The sequence below is a fragment of the Taudactylus pleione genome, unplaced genomic scaffold (assembly GCF_031769625.1).
Source record: "Taudactylus pleione unplaced genomic scaffold, aTauple2 ptg001254l, whole genome shotgun sequence".
Classification (NCBI taxonomy): Eukaryota; Metazoa; Chordata; class Amphibia; order Anura; family Myobatrachidae; genus Taudactylus; species Taudactylus pleione.
The window spans coordinates 388,730-406,034 of NW_028285654.1; the positions used below are offsets into that span (position 1 = coordinate 388,730).

The 17,305-nt window shown below is 44.9% G+C and overlaps 1 protein-coding gene across 1 annotated transcript in view; it reads right to left on the bottom strand.

Moving 5' to 3' along the window:
* KCNK13 (potassium two pore domain channel subfamily K member 13) overlaps positions 1 to 17,305 on the bottom strand; it is a 190,248-nt gene that overhangs the window by 26,043 nt on the left and 146,900 nt on the right. The gene's annotated exons all lie outside the window — the stretch shown is intronic.

Sequence of the window (17,305 nt, forward strand, 5' to 3'; positions counted from 1 at the left end):
GCTGGCAATTAATCTGGCCCTGCACAAACTGGCTCTACGGAGGCAAGATGTCGTCCTCATCCTCCTCATCCACCGATTCCTCACCCTCTTCAGTGTTGTGTACATCCTCATCCTCACAGATTATTAACTCGTCCCCGCTGGAATCCACCACCACAGGTCCCTCTGTACGTTCTGGAGGCTAGTCTCCCTGGAAGAGTTGATAATTAATTTTTATGAACATCATCTTCTCCACATTTTGTGGAAGCAACCTCCTACGCCTTTCGCTGACAAGGTTCCCGGCTGCACTAAACACTCTTTCAGAGTACACACTGAAGGGGGGGCAACTCAGGTAAAATAGAGCCAGTTTGTACAAGGGCCTCCAAGTTGCCTCTCTTTCCTGCGAGTACAGGTACAGACTGTCTGACATGCCTACTTGGATGCTGTCACCGATGTAATCCTCCACCATTCTGTCAATGGTGACAGTATCATATGCAGTGACAGTAGACATGTCAGAAATTGTTGCCAGGTCCTTCAGTCCGGACCAGATATCCAAACTTGGTCCTGCCTGCCCTGCATCACCGCCAGCGGGTAGCTTAGGATACCTAAATTTTTTCCCGGCAGCCCCAGTTGCGGGAGAAAATTAAGAAGGAGCTGTTGACGTGTCACGTTCTGCTTCAGCTGACAGTGTATTCACCAGCAGGTCTTTGCACCTCTGCAGGCTTGTGTCGGCCGGAAAGAGAGACACCACATAGGCTTTAAACCTAGGATCGAGCACGGTGGCCAAAATGTAGTGGTCTGATTTCAACAGATTGACCACCCTGGAATCCTGGCAAAGCGAATGAAGGGCTTCATCCACAAGTCCCACATGCCGAGCGGAATCGCTCCGTCTAAACTCCTCCTTCACTTTCTCCAGCTGCTTCTGCAAAAGCCTGATGAGGGGAATGTCCTGACTCAAGCTGGCAGTGTCTGAACTGACTTCACGTGTGGCAAGTTCGAAGGGCTGGAGAACCTTGCACAACACGGAAATCATTCTCCACTGCGCTTGAGTCAGGTGCATACCCCCTCCTTTGCCTATGTCATAGGTGGATGTATAGGCTTGAATGGCCTTTTGCTGCTCCTCCATCCTCTAAAGCATATAGAGGGTTGAGTTCCACCGCGTCACAACCTCTTGCTTCAGGTGACGGTGGGGCAGGTTCAAGAGTGTTTGCTGGTGCTCCAGTCTTCGGCACGCAGTTGCTGAATGGCGAAAGTGGCCAGAAATTTTTCGGGCCACCTAAAGCGTCTCCTGCACGCCCCTGTCGCTTTTTAGAAAATTCTGCACCACCAAGTTTATTGTGTGAGCAAAACATGGGACGTGCTGGAATTTGCCCAGTTGTAATGCCCGCACAATATTGGTGGCGTTGTCAGATAGACTCTCCTGGGGATTTGTGATAAGTGTGGTAAGCCACTGGGCGATGATTTCCCTCAGTTTCTCTAAGAGGTTGTCGGCGGTGTGCCTCTTGCTGAAACCGGTGATACACAGCGTAGCCTGCCTTGGAACGAGCTGGCGTTTCTGAGATGCTGCTACTGGTGACGCTGCTGTTGTTGCTGCGTAAGGTGATACATCTACCCAGTGGGCTGTCACAGTCATATAGTCCTTAGTCTGCCCTGTTTCCCTTGTCCACATGTCCGTGGTTAAGTGGACATTGGGTACAACCGCATTTTTCAGGACACTGAGGACACTTTTTCTGACGTTTCTGTACAGTCTCGGTATCGCCTGCCTAGTGAAGTGGAATCTAGATGGGATTTGGAACCCTGGACACACTACCTCCATCAATTGTCTAAATCCCACTGCACTAATGGCGGATACCGGATGCACGTCTAACACCAACATAGCAGTCAAGGCCTCAGTTATACGTTTTGCTTCAGGATGACTGCTGTCGTACTTCATCCTCCTCGCTAAGGACTGTTGGAGGGTCAATTGTTTAGTAAAAGTAGTGGTGTTCCTACTTCCTCTCTGGGATGATGAACGACTCCCAACAGCAGCAGCTGCAGCAGGAGGCATAGCAATGCAGGATCCTCCGGAGGAATCCCTGATAGGGGAGTCAGTCATGCCAATGACATGGCCTGCAGGACTACTTCCGATCCTGACTAAGGAGGAAATTGATGAGGAGGGAGTTGACGGTGTGGTTTGCAGGCGCTTGGATACAACATGACAATGGGATTTAGGTGTCCCTGGACTGCTTACGGTCTTAGCCAAAGTTTCTGAACTTGACAGTAACTTTTTATGAACGCGCTGCAGGTGCCGTATAAGGGAGGATGTTCCTAGGTGGTTAACGTCCCTACCCCTACTTATTTAACCTTTACATTTGGTACATATGGCAAGACAGTTGTCCGGATTTGGATAGAAATATTGCCAGACCAAAGAGGTGGAATGTTTGGTCTTCTGCCCAGGCATGACCGTGATGGGCTTTTTCATCCCACTGACAACAACTGTCTCCCCCGGAGCCTGAATTAAAGAAACCACATCACCATCAGAATCCTCCTCGCCAACTTCCTCCTCAGTGCCAGCTACACCAGTATCCTCATCCTGTTGTATTTCAACAGTGACATCTTCAATTTGCATATCAGCAAGTGGACTGTGGGTGCTCCTTTCAGCACTTGCAGGGGGCGTGCAAATGGTGGAAAGAGCCACCTCTTCCCGTCCAGTGCTGGGAAGGTCAGGCATAGCAACCGCCACCACACTTGGACTCGCCTTGGGGATTTGTGATATCTCCTTAGAACGCACAGTTCTTCGCTGTGCTTTCGCCAGCTTAACTCATTTGATTTTTTTAGAGGGAGGAGGGCTTCCATCGTCATGTGAAGCTGAACCACTAGTCATGAACATAGGGAAAGACCTTAGCCGTTCCTTGCCCCTCCGTGTCGTAAATGACATATTGGCAAGTTTACGTTTGTCCTCAGATGATTTAAATGTTTTTTTCAAGGAAATTTTCCTGAACTTTGTCTTTGGGATTGTATGTGCCCTCTACTATGACATTGGGCATCGGCCTTGGCAGATGACGTTGATGGCATGTTATCGTCTATGTCATGAATAGTGGCAGCAGCTTCAGCACTAGGAGGAAGTGGTTCTTGATCTTTCCCTATTTTATTTTTATCGGAGAAAGTTTGGTCCTCCATTTATGTTATATTGATATATACGTGCGGCTAAGGCGCACACAAACACAGAAAATAATTTTTTATTTTTGTTGGAGAGTAGTGCACTTTGTGGGTTACACCACCCTTTAAGAAATGAGCCAGCCGGATCTTTACTTATGGGACACAGGCGCACGCTTGGCGCTGCTCCTTTGTTGATGCATGTGCAGCTACAGCTCACACAATTCACAAAGACTGAAAAAAAAAGAAGAAATTTTTATTCTTTGTGGAGCGCACTTTGGGGGTTACACCACCCTTTAACAAACAGACACACGCTTGGCGCTGCTGCTTTGAGGATGCACGTACAGAGCAGACAATTCACAACCACAGAAAATATTTTTTTATTTTGTTTGGAGTGCACTTTGGGGGTTACAGCACCCTTTAACAGACAAGCCAGCTGGCCCTTTACTTATGACACAGGCGCACGCTTGGCAGTACTTTGTTGATGCACGTGCGGCTACTGCGCACACAATTCACAAACACAGAATTTTTTTTTTTTTTTTGCACTTGGGGGAGCACCCCTGATGAACAGAGCACCCCCTGGACAACACTACAGCACCCCTTTAGGACTGGGACACTGCACAGGACTTTGGTGTGGACACAGCCCCTATGGACAACTGACTGCACAACACAGTCCAGCCAGCCCCTATGGACTTTGGAGGAGTGGACACAGCCCTTATGGACAGCAGCAGCACAGCACTACACTACACTACACTACATAGCCCAGCCTGCCCTAACTCCCACCCTCCCTCTTCACTGTCCACAGCCGAGTGAAAAAATGGCGCCGACGCGGGTACCTTTATATAGAATAAAAAACCTGCGAGACCCGGAAAGCGGGATGATGACGTTTTGCCTCTATTTCAGATCCGAGTTGAGTCAGGCGGGAAAATTCGAACCTGACTCGGATCGGCCTCGGATTGGGGGGGTTCGGATTTCAGAAATCCGAACCCGCTCACCCCTAGTATACTGTGATGTGTGTGATTGCTGCTCGTGGTGAGGGTATTGTATCTGTGTGCTGGATGCCTCTCCTGTTCCCTATATCTCCTGTGTATACTGTGATGTGTGTGATTGCTGCTCGTGGTGAGGGTATTCTATCCGTGTGCTGGATGTCTCTCCTGTTCCCTATATTTCCTGTTCCCTCTATTTCCTGTGTATACTGTGATGTGTGTGATTGCTGCTCATGGTGAGGGTATTGTTTCTGTGTGCTGGATGTCTCTCCTGTTCCCTATATCTCCTGTGTATACTGTGATGTGTGTGATTGCTGCTTGTGGTGAGGGTATTGTATCCGTGTGCTGGATGTCTCTCCTGTTCCCTCTATTTCCTGTGTATACTGTGATGTGTGTGATTGCTGCTCGTGGTGAGGGTATTGTATCCGTGTGCTGGATGTCTCTCCTGTTCCCTATATCTCCTGTGTATACTGTGATTTGTGTCATTGCTGGTCGTAGTGAGGGTATTCTATCCGTGTGCTGGATGCCTCTCCTGTTCCCTGTGTATACTGTGATGTGTGTGATTGCTGCTCGTGGTGAGGGTATTCTATCAGTGTGCTGGATGCCTCTCCTGTTCCCTATATCTCCTGTGTATACTGTGATGTGTGTGATTGCTGCTCGTAGTGAGGGTATTGTATCCGTGTGCTGGATGCCTCTCCTGTTCCCTATATCTCCTGTTCCCTATATCTCCTGTTCCCTATATCTCCTGTTCCCTATATTTCCTGTTCCCTATATCTCCTGTGTATACTGTGATGTGTGTGATTGCTGCTCGTGGTGAGGGTGTTGTATCCGTGTGCTGGATGCCTCTCCTGTTCCCTATATCTCCTGTTCCCTATATCTCCTGTTCCCTATATCTCCTGTTCCCTATATTTCCTGTTCCCTATATCTCCTGTGTATACTGTGATGTGTGTGATTGCTGCTCGTGGTGAGGGTGTTGTATCCGTGTGCTGGATGCCTCTCCTGTTCCCTATATCTCCTGTTCCCTATATCTCCTGTTCCCTATATTTCCTGTGTATACTGTGATGTGTGTGATTGCTGCTCGTAGTGAGGGTGTTGTATCCGTGTGCTGGATGTCTCTCCTGTTCCCTATATTTCCTGTTCCCTATATCTCCTGTTCCCTATATCTCCTGTGTATACTGTGATGTGTGTCATTGCTGCTCGTGGTGAGGGTGTTGTATCTCCTGTGTATGGGGTCACTCAGTGACATATAGTAACTGCTCAGTCATCCGGCTGCTATTTCTCTCTGTCCCTGTATATAGGAAGTTTGCATCAGTGCATATATATTATATAATGTATAATCGGCTTCCTAATATAATATATATGGGAAGACCACATGTTTATTATAACAGACTGTGTATAAGTGGATATAACATAAGGAGCACATATAAGCTATATAATGTACCTTTCCCCAATGTATAGCAGTGGTTGTTACTATATCTATTAGTCTGTACTTTGGGCTAGATTCAGTGATGGACGCAAATGGCTCCTCTGCCGCCTCTTTGTACGCAGTGGCGTAACTAAGGGGGGTTGAGCAGGGCTGTGCCCTGGGCGCCATCGTACCGGCGGCGCGGCCAGCCACGATCCAGGACACTGAGGTCAGTGTAGTGCTGACGGAATGGAGTTCAGTCAGTGCTACACACAGTACAAACACACAGCCGACATGTTTGTTTTAATTAGCAGCAGGACCGGTGCTAGGGCTTCCATGCACCCAGTGCCGTCCTGTACTGCATGGCCACACCCCCTTTCCTCCCCCTGAGCGCTTACCCAATAGCGCTAGTGGGAGTGTAGAGGGCGGGCTCAAGCAGGGAGCAGGGCTGCGCTCCGAGCGACGGACCTCCTAGTTCGTGCTTCCGGTGCCCGCCTGATTAGCAGTCAATGACAGTCAGACAGACTCTCATTGACAGCTGCGCCCCACTGCCAGAGCTGGGCTGGTTGGTGCTCACTCATTAGCTCCATCTTCTGGCTCCTGCAGTGAGTAATGGGAGAGACGTCTCTCCCATAATGCAGAGCTGGCGGCCCGGGAGGACAGAGGAGATGATGGCTGCTGCGGGAGCAGGAGCGGGTATTAAGGCAAGTGTTTTTTTTTGTGTGTGTGTGTCTGCCGGGGGCGGGGGACCACCACTGGGGGCACTGCATCGGTGAGGCCACTACTTGGGGCACTTCATTGGTTGGGCCACTACCGGGCACACTGTATTGGGGGGGACCACTACTGGGGGCACTGCATTGGGGGGGACCACTGCTGGGAGCACTGCATTGGCGGGGTGGGTAATATTATTGAGGAGGGGACTACTACTGGGGGCACTGCTTTGGGGGGGACCACTGCTGGGGGGGAATACTACTGGGGGCACTGCATCGGTGGGGACCACTACTGGGGGCACTGTATCGGGGGGGGGCCACACTACTGGGGGCACTGCATCAAGGGGGACTCCTACTGGGGGCACTACATAGGGGGGGAGGGGACTACTATTTTGGGCACTATATAAGTGGCTTACTACAGGGGGCACTGAAAAGGGAGAACCACTACAGGGGGCACTGCATAGGGGGGATAACTACTGGGGGCCTGCATAAAGGGGGACCACTACTGGGGGCACTGTATAAGGGGCACTACTGGGGGCCTGCATAAGAGGGACCATACTGGGGGCATTGTATACTGGGGGTACTATATAAGGGGGACCACTACTAGGGGCACTGCATTAAGGTGCATATGGAAAGAACTGTTTCCAGTGACAAGAAAGGGGTGTGTCATGTTGACACACCCCATTTTCAGTGACCACACCCATTTTTCAGCACGTAGGGGGGGCTCCATCTTGAAATTTACCCTGGGCTCCAAATACCCTAGTTGCGCCACTGATACACGGATCTCCCTGCCGCTGATATTTGCCGCATATACACAATAAGCAGCGCTCTTTCTATACCTACAGTCGGGGATCTAACCATGGTGTTCCTGTGTGGCACCCAGTTTTCCCAAAATCTACATGTTTTTTGTAGAAGAAGATTTCTTCTTTAATGATCCAATATCTCTCAATACATTGTGGGATATTTAAGGTACATAGACGACATCTTCCTCTTATGGTCTGGTTCATTAAAGCCTTCATACAATTGAGAACATCCCATCAAACTAACATATGAGTGTAGTTACCAATCTGTTCATTTCCTAGATGTGACTGTCAATCAAAACAATCACAATGAATGACATACCTCTATGTACTGTAAACCCACTGACCGGAACACCATTTTGTACGCTTGCAGTCATCACCCACCATCGTTGAAAGGCGGACTACCATATTCTCAGTGTTGAGAATTCTCAGAATATGCAGTGATCCAAGTGATGATGTGAGGCAAATTGACAGTAATAGGGGAATTAAATATGGAGCGAAAACTCAGTTTTTGCGTTAATATCACACCTATGACGTCATTATCGCAGGTTTTAGTTTTACACTGTATTTCAATTTCAAAGATTTTTCGCAGGTTCGAAAAGTCTTTGAAAAAAAAGGGGATAACTTTTCACCACTGAATAGGTGGCGAAAAAAAGTGCAGAATTGGGGTTTAGGGGTGCAGGTTTAAAAAAAATAGCCTGCACCACTGGGAATGACATTTTAAAAATAAGTGTCAAAAAAAAAAAAAAAAAATAGGGACACCCCAAAAAATTAATTAAAAAATTGGGGTGAAAAAAGTGTTTAAAAATAGGGAAATAGGTTCAGGGCTATTCTGCAAGTATGCGGCAGGTGTTTTCTAGAATAGGCTATTTGCGGCAAGTTTTTTCTAGAATAGGCTATTAGCGGCAGGTGTTTTCTAGAATAGGCTATTAGCGGCAAGTTTTTTCTAGAATAGGCTATTAGCGCCAGGTGTGCAGAATTTTTAAAAACTTACTTTAGGGACATAAAAATATGCCAGTACCCATTTTCATGTACCCCAAATTTGATGGGACCACTTAAAAAAATGAAAAAAATAACCTAAGTGCTCTTCTGCATCACTTCTTCAATGTCGGGAAAAAAAACACCTGCTGCGGCTATTTAAATCCCCAACTTTCATTTGTAGGCTAAAACGGGGGTACCCATAGTGATCCCCCATGTTTTTACAACTTTAGAGGGTCCCACAATTTTTTTCAAGGAAAATTAAAAAATTTTACGCAAATCCCACTTCGCACCTTCCCGTTTTCGTAGATTTGATATTGAATACAGGGATAAAGCAGGCGCGCGCCCGATACTTTATCCCAGAAAAATCTCCGATATGAAACGTAAACTTCGACAGCGAAGTTTACGTTTCATATTGAATACCCCTCTATGTCTCTTAAATTTCTGAAGCGCGGCTACCATCGCAGCACCCTAACACAAGCCAAAGAGAGTGCTGGCACTCTCTAGAACACAAGCTCTTACTCTATCAGGACCCAAATCGAATTCCAACAGATTTGTATGGACACAACAGCAAGGGTTGAGCTTATGAGTTCCGTAAGAGATATTTGGCCGGTGATATCTAAGGATCCTAAATTACCCGCCTTACGAGGATCTACCATCTTACCTAATTTCAAGAGAGGCCGGAATATTAAGGATGCAGTGATACATAACGACACACTTCTTAAGCCATCAAGCAGGCAATTACAAGTGTCTAGGGTGTATTACCTGCAGTGTTTTAGAAACAGGCAATACATTTCTTCACCCTAGGTCAGGCAAAAAGTTTCTGATTAAATATCCTCTGACATGCTCCAGTCGCTATGTGGTGTATTTTATCAGATGCCCATGTGGCATGTTCTATGTTGGCAAAACCTCCACACTAATGAAAGAATGAATGGCCTTACATTGCTCCTATATTAGGGCAGCCATAGAAGGCAAAGGTTCGGACCAATCAGTAGCCAATCATTTCAGAGACCATCATCACAGTTTAGCCACAATCAAATATAAAATGATTGATTGGGTTCCACCCAATCACCGAGGTGGAGACAGAGGGGCTGATTCAGAGCCGCTCGACGTTACCCCACTGCGCATGCGCCGCCTCCGGCGTGCACATGCGCGAGACCCATCCAGTGACTGCAGCTCAGTCGCTACAGGTCTCGCTACAAGACAGGGCGGCTGTCGATGGTGAGTGACAGCTCGCCCCGTTTTGTAGGCAGGGAGGGGGGTGGCTGCACAAATGCAGGCATTCCCTTAGGACGCCTGGTGTTTCTGGGCGGCCCTACTGACATCACTAGTGATGTCAGTAGTGGACTTCCTGCTCTATTAGAGCAGGAAGTCCACTCAGGCTTGTGGGAGCCGAGACCCTACCACAGGGTCGCGTCGCAATCCCGATGGTCGCGATAATCGCGACGGCCTCCAGGCCGCTCGCACAAGCTGTGGGTGGTCACCCACAGCTTTGTGAGTGGGCTTGAGAAAAAACTAAAAACACGCCCTGATTCAGAACGAGCGCTCGCCAGCAGCGAGCGGCTCTGAATCAGGCCCAGAGACCGAGTGTTATTACAGAAAGAAGCTTATTGGATTTATACTCTACAAACCGTACATCCTGGGGGTTTGAATGAAATGTTGTTCTTAAATTGTTTTCTATGTTCCCCATATGATGTTGGAACAATATGGTGCCCCCCAGCACCTCTTATTTAGTGTTCTGATTTTTCGTCTGTCTCTTCCTTGCTAGTTTTCTAATAGAAGTTTCTTTTGTAATTATGGTTTTGTGAATAGATTCTTATCAGTGACCATGTACATTGGTTTATCTATAGCATTATTATTGCTTTCTCTAGTATCTTCATCATGTGTTATTTACACATCCCTATTATATGCCTTTTTGATTATGCATTGCTTCATATCATTAATTTACTGTAGATCCATACAGTGTTTTATTTCTATATACACTGTTAGGGTACATGCAATAGCGTAAATATCATGTGCAGTAAGACTGTGTTATACATACTGACTATAATAAGCAAGAACTACAGTCCACCAATAGTCAGTTGAAACATCGTCCTTAACAGTGCTTTATCTATTTGTATATGTGTCACACAGTTGCCATGGTGATGGTTCACGCTAGGTACACACCCCCTAGTGAGTCACGCCCATGACGTCATTGGGACTCCGGAGGGTCAGCGTTGGACGCACACAGTGGTGTATGATCACAGGTATGTATTTATATATGTTTATTGCATTGTATTTGTTTGCCTGTATTTATTTTCAAGACAATACAGACTGTGTCCGATATAAGTCAACGTTTCAGATACAGAGTTTCTCTTGGATTGGCACCCGGGCACGCTGCATGTCTATTCTTCCCGAGTGCCGGTATACCTTTTCTTTTCTATATATTATATATATATATATATATATATATATATATATATTGAAATCTCTCTCTCTCTCATATCATAATCAAACATTGCCAATATATCACTTTAATAATGTTATTGATAGGGGCCCCCACAGACCTTTATCCAGCTCTGATGAGAACACACTGATACTTATCAGAATATGCATGTAGCCATAGGGATCATTGTGCCTAATACCCAAGGCAGGGCAATTACATTATGGATCCCATTTGAATGTATATATCTGTTAATAATAAATATATATATATCAGTCGAAGCTGAATAATTGGCTGAGACAAGTTCAGTTTAAAATTTAATCGCGGCGACGCCATCTTGCGAATGGCCGCAAGACTCCATTTTGGGAATGAGATCGCAAGACACCATTTTTGTGGTCAGCGTCAATTCAAGTTATAACTCAGGAGCTAAGAACAGATGGCAATGTTTTTGTTAACCTACCAAGGGCAACTGGAAAAACAAGCTTTCTGAGTAAAAGTAAATAAGAAGAGACAATGGGTATTTTTACATACAAATTGGGAATCCCTGGATGCAGATAAAGTATAGCTGTGGCAATTGTAATATAATATCTACACAATTGGATTTGTCTGAATCCTAGACAGGATGGCCCCAGATTCCACAGCTTGAGGTGGTAATACATTTGCATTTCACACAAGAGTCTGTGAGAACAAAAGAGGTTTTGTTTTCCTTTGAACACACAACAGGTGGGCGCCTGCTGACAGAGGGCATGTAGAACTACAACCCTCAGCCATCCACACTGCTGGATGTTCACTTCGTGTATGAGAAATTATGCACTTAAATCTCACCCATTAATAACTAGCGTCCTTATATCAAACCCCGAATACTCACACACTACATATTCGCACACAAGGTTCCATTAGCATCAAATTGTATGATTCAAGTTGGTTAAGTTAGCTTAAATGCTAAGAAATAGAGGTTTTTGTTATCTAAGTTATTATACATGATAAGCAAGGTGTGTTTGGTTTCGTTCTGATGCGTACGCTTTTTACAGAATCCCGGTGTTATCGGTGGAGAGATCGCATCATGCAAACTCAAGTTACGGATCACAGAACTTACAAGCAACAAAATGTTTAGTTGATGGAATGTTACAGGAGGCGTTACCAGAAAGACTCCGGCTGTTAGAGGCAGGGAAAGTCTATTTGAAACAACCTGTTAAATGTGTCGTTACATATGCTTCTCCTCTGGGAACCAATGAGATCAGCAGGAAGTTCCCCCTTTGTCCTGTTTCAGTCTGGGGGGGAATAAATACATGTGTCCGAACACTGGTTTGCCAGTTCATGCTGAATTCTGGGTGAACTGAGGATATCTAGTCAGAAGTCTATCTCTGGGTCCAGAGGCGCAGCGTATGTGTAACCGTACTTGGGTCTGTACTATTTCCTTTTACGCCTAACTTGTGTATGTATAGATTGCGTGTAACTGACTGTACTTTTACCTGAATAATACTTGTGCGTTGGAAACACAGATTCCACTCCTGTCTTTATTTGCGGTTAAACTGCGTACGCAATTAGCGTTCTGTTTAGAGGTTTTAGGCAGGGTTTTGTCTTAGAGGTTCTAGGCAGGTGAATCTTAGAGGTTTATAGGAAGGAATATATTAAAAGGTTTATTGACAAATTCAAATATATATATATATATATATATATATATATACACATACACACACAGTCAGGTCCATAAATATTGGGACATTGACAGAATTTTCTTATTTTGGCCTCTATTCACCACCACAATGGCTTTGAAATGAAACAAGCAAGATGTGCTTTAACTGCAGACTTTCAGATTTAATTTGAGGGTAATTACATCCAAATCAGGTGAACGGTGTAGAAATTACAACGGTTTCTATATGTGCCGCCCACTTTTTAAGGGGCCAAAAGTAATGGGACAAACTAAACAATCCTAAATCTAACTTTCACTTTTTAATACTTTGTTGCAAATCCTTTGCAGGCAATTACAGCCTGAAGTCTGGAACGCATAGACATCACCAGACGCTGGGTATCATCCCTGGTGATGCTCTGCCAGGCCTCTACTGCAAATGTCTTCAGTTCCTGCTTGTTCTTGGGGCATTTTCCCTTCAGTTTTGTCTTCATCAAGTGAAATGCATGCTCAATCGGATTCAGGTCAGGGGATTGACTTGGCCATTGCATAACATTCCACATTTTAGCCTTAAAAAACTCTTTTTGGTTGCTTTTGCAGTATGCTTCGGGTCATTGTCCATCTGCACTATGAAGCGCCGTCCAATGAGTTCTGAAGCATTTGACTGAATATGAGCATATAATATTGCCCGAAACACTTCAGAATTCATTCTGCTGCTTTTGTCAGCAGTCACATCATCAATAAATACAAGGAAACCAGTTCCATTGGCAGCCATACATGCCCACGCCATGACCCTACCACCACCATGCTTCACTGATGAGGTGGTATGTTTTGGATCATGAGCAGTTCCTTTCCTTCTCTTCCCATCACTCTGGTACAAGTTGATCTTTGTCTCATCTGTCCATAGGATGTTGTTCCAGAACTGTAATGGCTTTTTTAGATATTGTTTGGCAAACTCTAATCTGGTCTTCCTGTTTTTGTGGCTCACCAATGGTTTGCATCTTGTGGTGAACCCTCTATATTCACTCTTGTGAAGTCTTCTCTTGATTGTTGACTTTGACACATATACACCTACCTCCTGGAGAGTGTTCTTGATTTGGCCAACTGTTGTGAAGGGGTTTTTCTTCACCAGGGAAATAATTCTTTTGTCATCCACCACAGTTGTTTTCCGTGGTCTTCCGGGTCTTTTGGTGTTGTTGAGCTCTCCGATGCGTTCTTTCTTTTTAAGAATGTTCCAAACAGTTGATTTGGTCACACCTAATGTTTTTGCTATTTCTCTGATGGGTTTGTTTTGATTTTTCAGCCTAATGATGGCTTGCTTCACTGATAGTGACAGCTCTTTGGATCTCATATTGAGAGTTGATAGCAACTGATTCCAAATGCAAATGTCACACCTAGAATCAACTCCAGACCTTTTACCTGCTTCATTGATAATAAAATAATGAGGGAATAGCTCACACCTGTCCATGAAATAACTTTTGAGTTGACAGTCCCATTACTTTTGGTCCCTTAAAAAGTGGGAGGCACATATTGAAACTGTTGTAATTCCTACACCGGTCACCAGATTTGGATGTAATTACCCTCAAATTAAATGTGAAAGTCTGCAGTTAAAGCACATCTTGTTTGTTTCATTTCAAAACCATTGTGGTGGTGAATAGAGGCCAAAATCTGAAAATTCTGTCAATGTCCCAATATTTATGGACCTGACTGTATATATGTGTATGTATATATATATATCACATACCAAGGGCACCCCAGATGGTCGAGTGCCGTGGATTGAGCCTGTTGTTTATTTAAATTTTGTGGTCACACTTGCTAGGGCACCCTGTTTTTCAAATGTAAGACAAACTTTTTTTCTTTTTCCAGGTGCTTATTAACTGATAGCCCTGGGTGTGGTCCTGTCTCTTTAAGGCAGGACCCAGTTTTCTGTTTAAAATGTATGCAAGGTTGAGGCCAAGATGGCAGATCAAGTTCATTTATCTGAGAATCAGTGTAGGGACTGGCTAGATGGGAATGACCGTGAAGCGGTGGCCAGCTTAACAAATTATTGCAATATTTTGGAACCAACATTCCCTATGTTCAAAGGAGTTGCAGTTTGAAAAGCATGTGAGTGCCGAGTTTGTATGATATTTTTTATGTAGATGGTGTGGTCACATACCAAGGGCACCCCAGATGGTCGAGTGCCGTGGATTGAGCCTGTCGTTTATATATATATATATATATATATATATATATATATATATTCACATTCAAAATCAATCTCACACTTTTATATCTCATACATACATACACCATACCTGCCGACTTTCTGGCTGCTCCTTCCGGGAGGGAGCAGCCTGAACGGGGGGACAGGGGGGCGTGTCCAGGACAAGGGGGAGTGGTGGGGTGGGTGACAGGCACTTGTGGGCGTGGTGGGGGTGGAGCCACACAATTGCATCAGTTTGGCCCCGCCCCATTACACAATGCCAATAAGCATTGTGAAGCAGGGGGCGGGGCCAAATTGATGCAAATCACGTCACCGCCCCCCCCCCCTTCCCCTGCTGCTGGGGTTGCAGGGGTTATTGCGGGGGGATATGAGGGGTGGGTGGCAGCTAGGAGGATTACCTGCCTTCCCGGGAGGTCAGGAGTGGCACCAGATCGCGGGGAGTGGGGCTTGGCGACGGGGGCGGAATAGCAGCGGCGGCCGGTCGGTGCATGCGCAGGGCACTTGTCACTGTATTTTTTGTGTGAAAATACCGTGACTAGTGTGCGGAGGGGATTCGCAGGGACAGTGCTTTATCCCAAGCTCTGTCCCTGCATGGGATTTGTAGTAAATCCCTGTGATATTGCCTGAATGCAAATTCAGTTGGTAATATTACGCTACAATCTGCATTACTAAGTGCGGATTGTAGTAAATAGAGCCCCCATGTGAGGAGGGGAATGGAGACAACCAGACAAATAAGTGAACAAAAAGGCAACTATACTGCTTGCAGAGTGAATAAGAAATCTGTTTGAAAGAACTAAACCACAATACTGATCCCATTCACATGTAACAAGGAGGATTTACAATTATACAGTATATATAAGTCATCAATCCAGAATTGTTCCCGGATATGGTTTTTTTTTTTAACATTTATCACTTATCTTACTAATCTCAACATTAACATTAATATTTTTTGTGCCCCCACAGACCCCAGTAAATACTGTACTCATACTCCGAAACCGTCTCTGCCCGAGTCGTGTACAGCGCAAATGAGCAGCCACTACCAGCGTAATTAGAAGCAGAACACATCTCACTTTGTGCCCGTCGAGCTTAAAGCTGCCGGATTAAAGCACAAGATCTCGCTGACATAATTAAACATCTCCCCGTTCCCCAGTGACCCCAGAACATAGAGAGACGGGCGCAGAGCACATGGACATCCTGCCTTGTGTACAATGCCGCTGGGAGCCAGGAAGATGGCAGCAGCCTGCTGTTTATTATACAGTGTATTCCTGCAGGATTACTGGCAGCTGCAGCCTCTAGTAAACATATTGTCAGCAGGGAGCATCATACATGTGTTCTATGCAGAGACCATTCCCAGCTGTGGCTTCGGTACAATCAGAATGCAAATCCCAGGGACTGCGTTATACCACAGCAGGGCCGGCATTATTATCAGAGATGTGCGCTGACCCCCGTCTTGTGGATGTGGTTTTGGACCTGGATTATTCTTTGTATTTTGGTTTTCAACACCACCCTCAAGTGATTTGGTTTTGGATCTGTTTTTTAATTTTTAATTATTTTTGTTAAGGAATTGATTAAAAGTTTTTAAAAACAGCTAAAATCATAATTTTTACATTCCAAAACTCGAAATCTGAATTCCGAACCCCGGGAAGATCAGAACTGTGACTCATATGTCCGGATTCACAAAATTGGAGTGGATTTGGATTTCTGGAGAACCAAACCGCACATCTGTAAATACAAATATAAATTATAATTTTTTTTTCAGGTCAGCAGAATAAAATCAGTGGAAACATTTGAATTGGATTAGAATAAAGGTAAATGTGACAATTACATTAGTGAACTACTTTACTCTTCAGCCCTGAGTGGACAATTTTGGGAACTACTCCCCTGGCCAGGGAATTTCCAAGAGTCAGGCTCCTTGCTATTAGTGCAGCAGCCAAGGAAACAATGTTTCAGGTGTGGTTGTAGCCTAGTGTCTCCCTTTTAAGTTGTTTAAAGAAAAATTCTATTTTCCAGATGGATTGTCTGGCGATGGCACTGTCTAAGGGACTTGCATCAAGCATTGTGGTGTGATCCTAGTGATGTAGACAATTCAGGGATAAATTCCTGCTGGCTTATCACGGTGTAGAGTTTTTATTCACGATTGTGTGTTTTTCATTACAATCTGAAGGTATTCTCTTTCTTTTATGTTTATTTATTGGGATTTGGAGCAGCATCGCCATGAGCTTGTTCTATGCTCAGTTATATATATATATATATATATATATATAGCTTTTGTTTACTTCTATTGATTCAAATGCATGCTGATTTTTGTGGCCCCTGTTTTCTATACTCTTTATGTGTGATTGGCATGTGCATCAATCAAAAAGATAAAAAAAAATAAGTGCAAATAGTGGTAAGTGAATAAGTAATATACATTTATACCAATTAGGTGAAAAACATTGCCGGTAAAATGGCTCTTACAAATTACTTCATTATACTATACCAAGAAAGACAGGGAGGGAGGGGGACCCTCAAAAGGCTGCAGCAAAAGTGTTAAAACAAGAACATTACCCAGATACTAAATAATAAATAAGTAAACCTGTAATCCTAAAATGTTTGGGGATTTCTTGTCCAAGACGCCTGGTGTTCGACAGATACATCTGAGGTGGTCAATTATTTGACTGGAATTTTAGTGCTGTAACATGTTTTATGTAGCGATACACCCCTTGCTCAGTATTGCCGTGCGGGTAGAAGTTGCCCCAGAGATGGACATCAGATCGAGAAAGTGAAAATATCCATACTCAGGTTCCAGTCTTGGGTCATTTCCAATCGATGTAGCCAGTGAGAAATATCGACCGGATTGATAATTGCGCTGCTTCTGCTGTTAGAGAAGCGTTATGCTGGCTTCAGTCATCGAAGAGGTTCTCCAGTGATTTCTCCTAAAATAAGAAAGTGTTTCCCTCTATCGGTCCAAAAGATGGATACTGGCTGTCCAATCGTCCATCCCTAGAATGCCCCATTACAGGAGTAACAGTAATGTGAGTAACTGAGGTAAAGCAAAGGGGGTCCTAGACTGGAGCC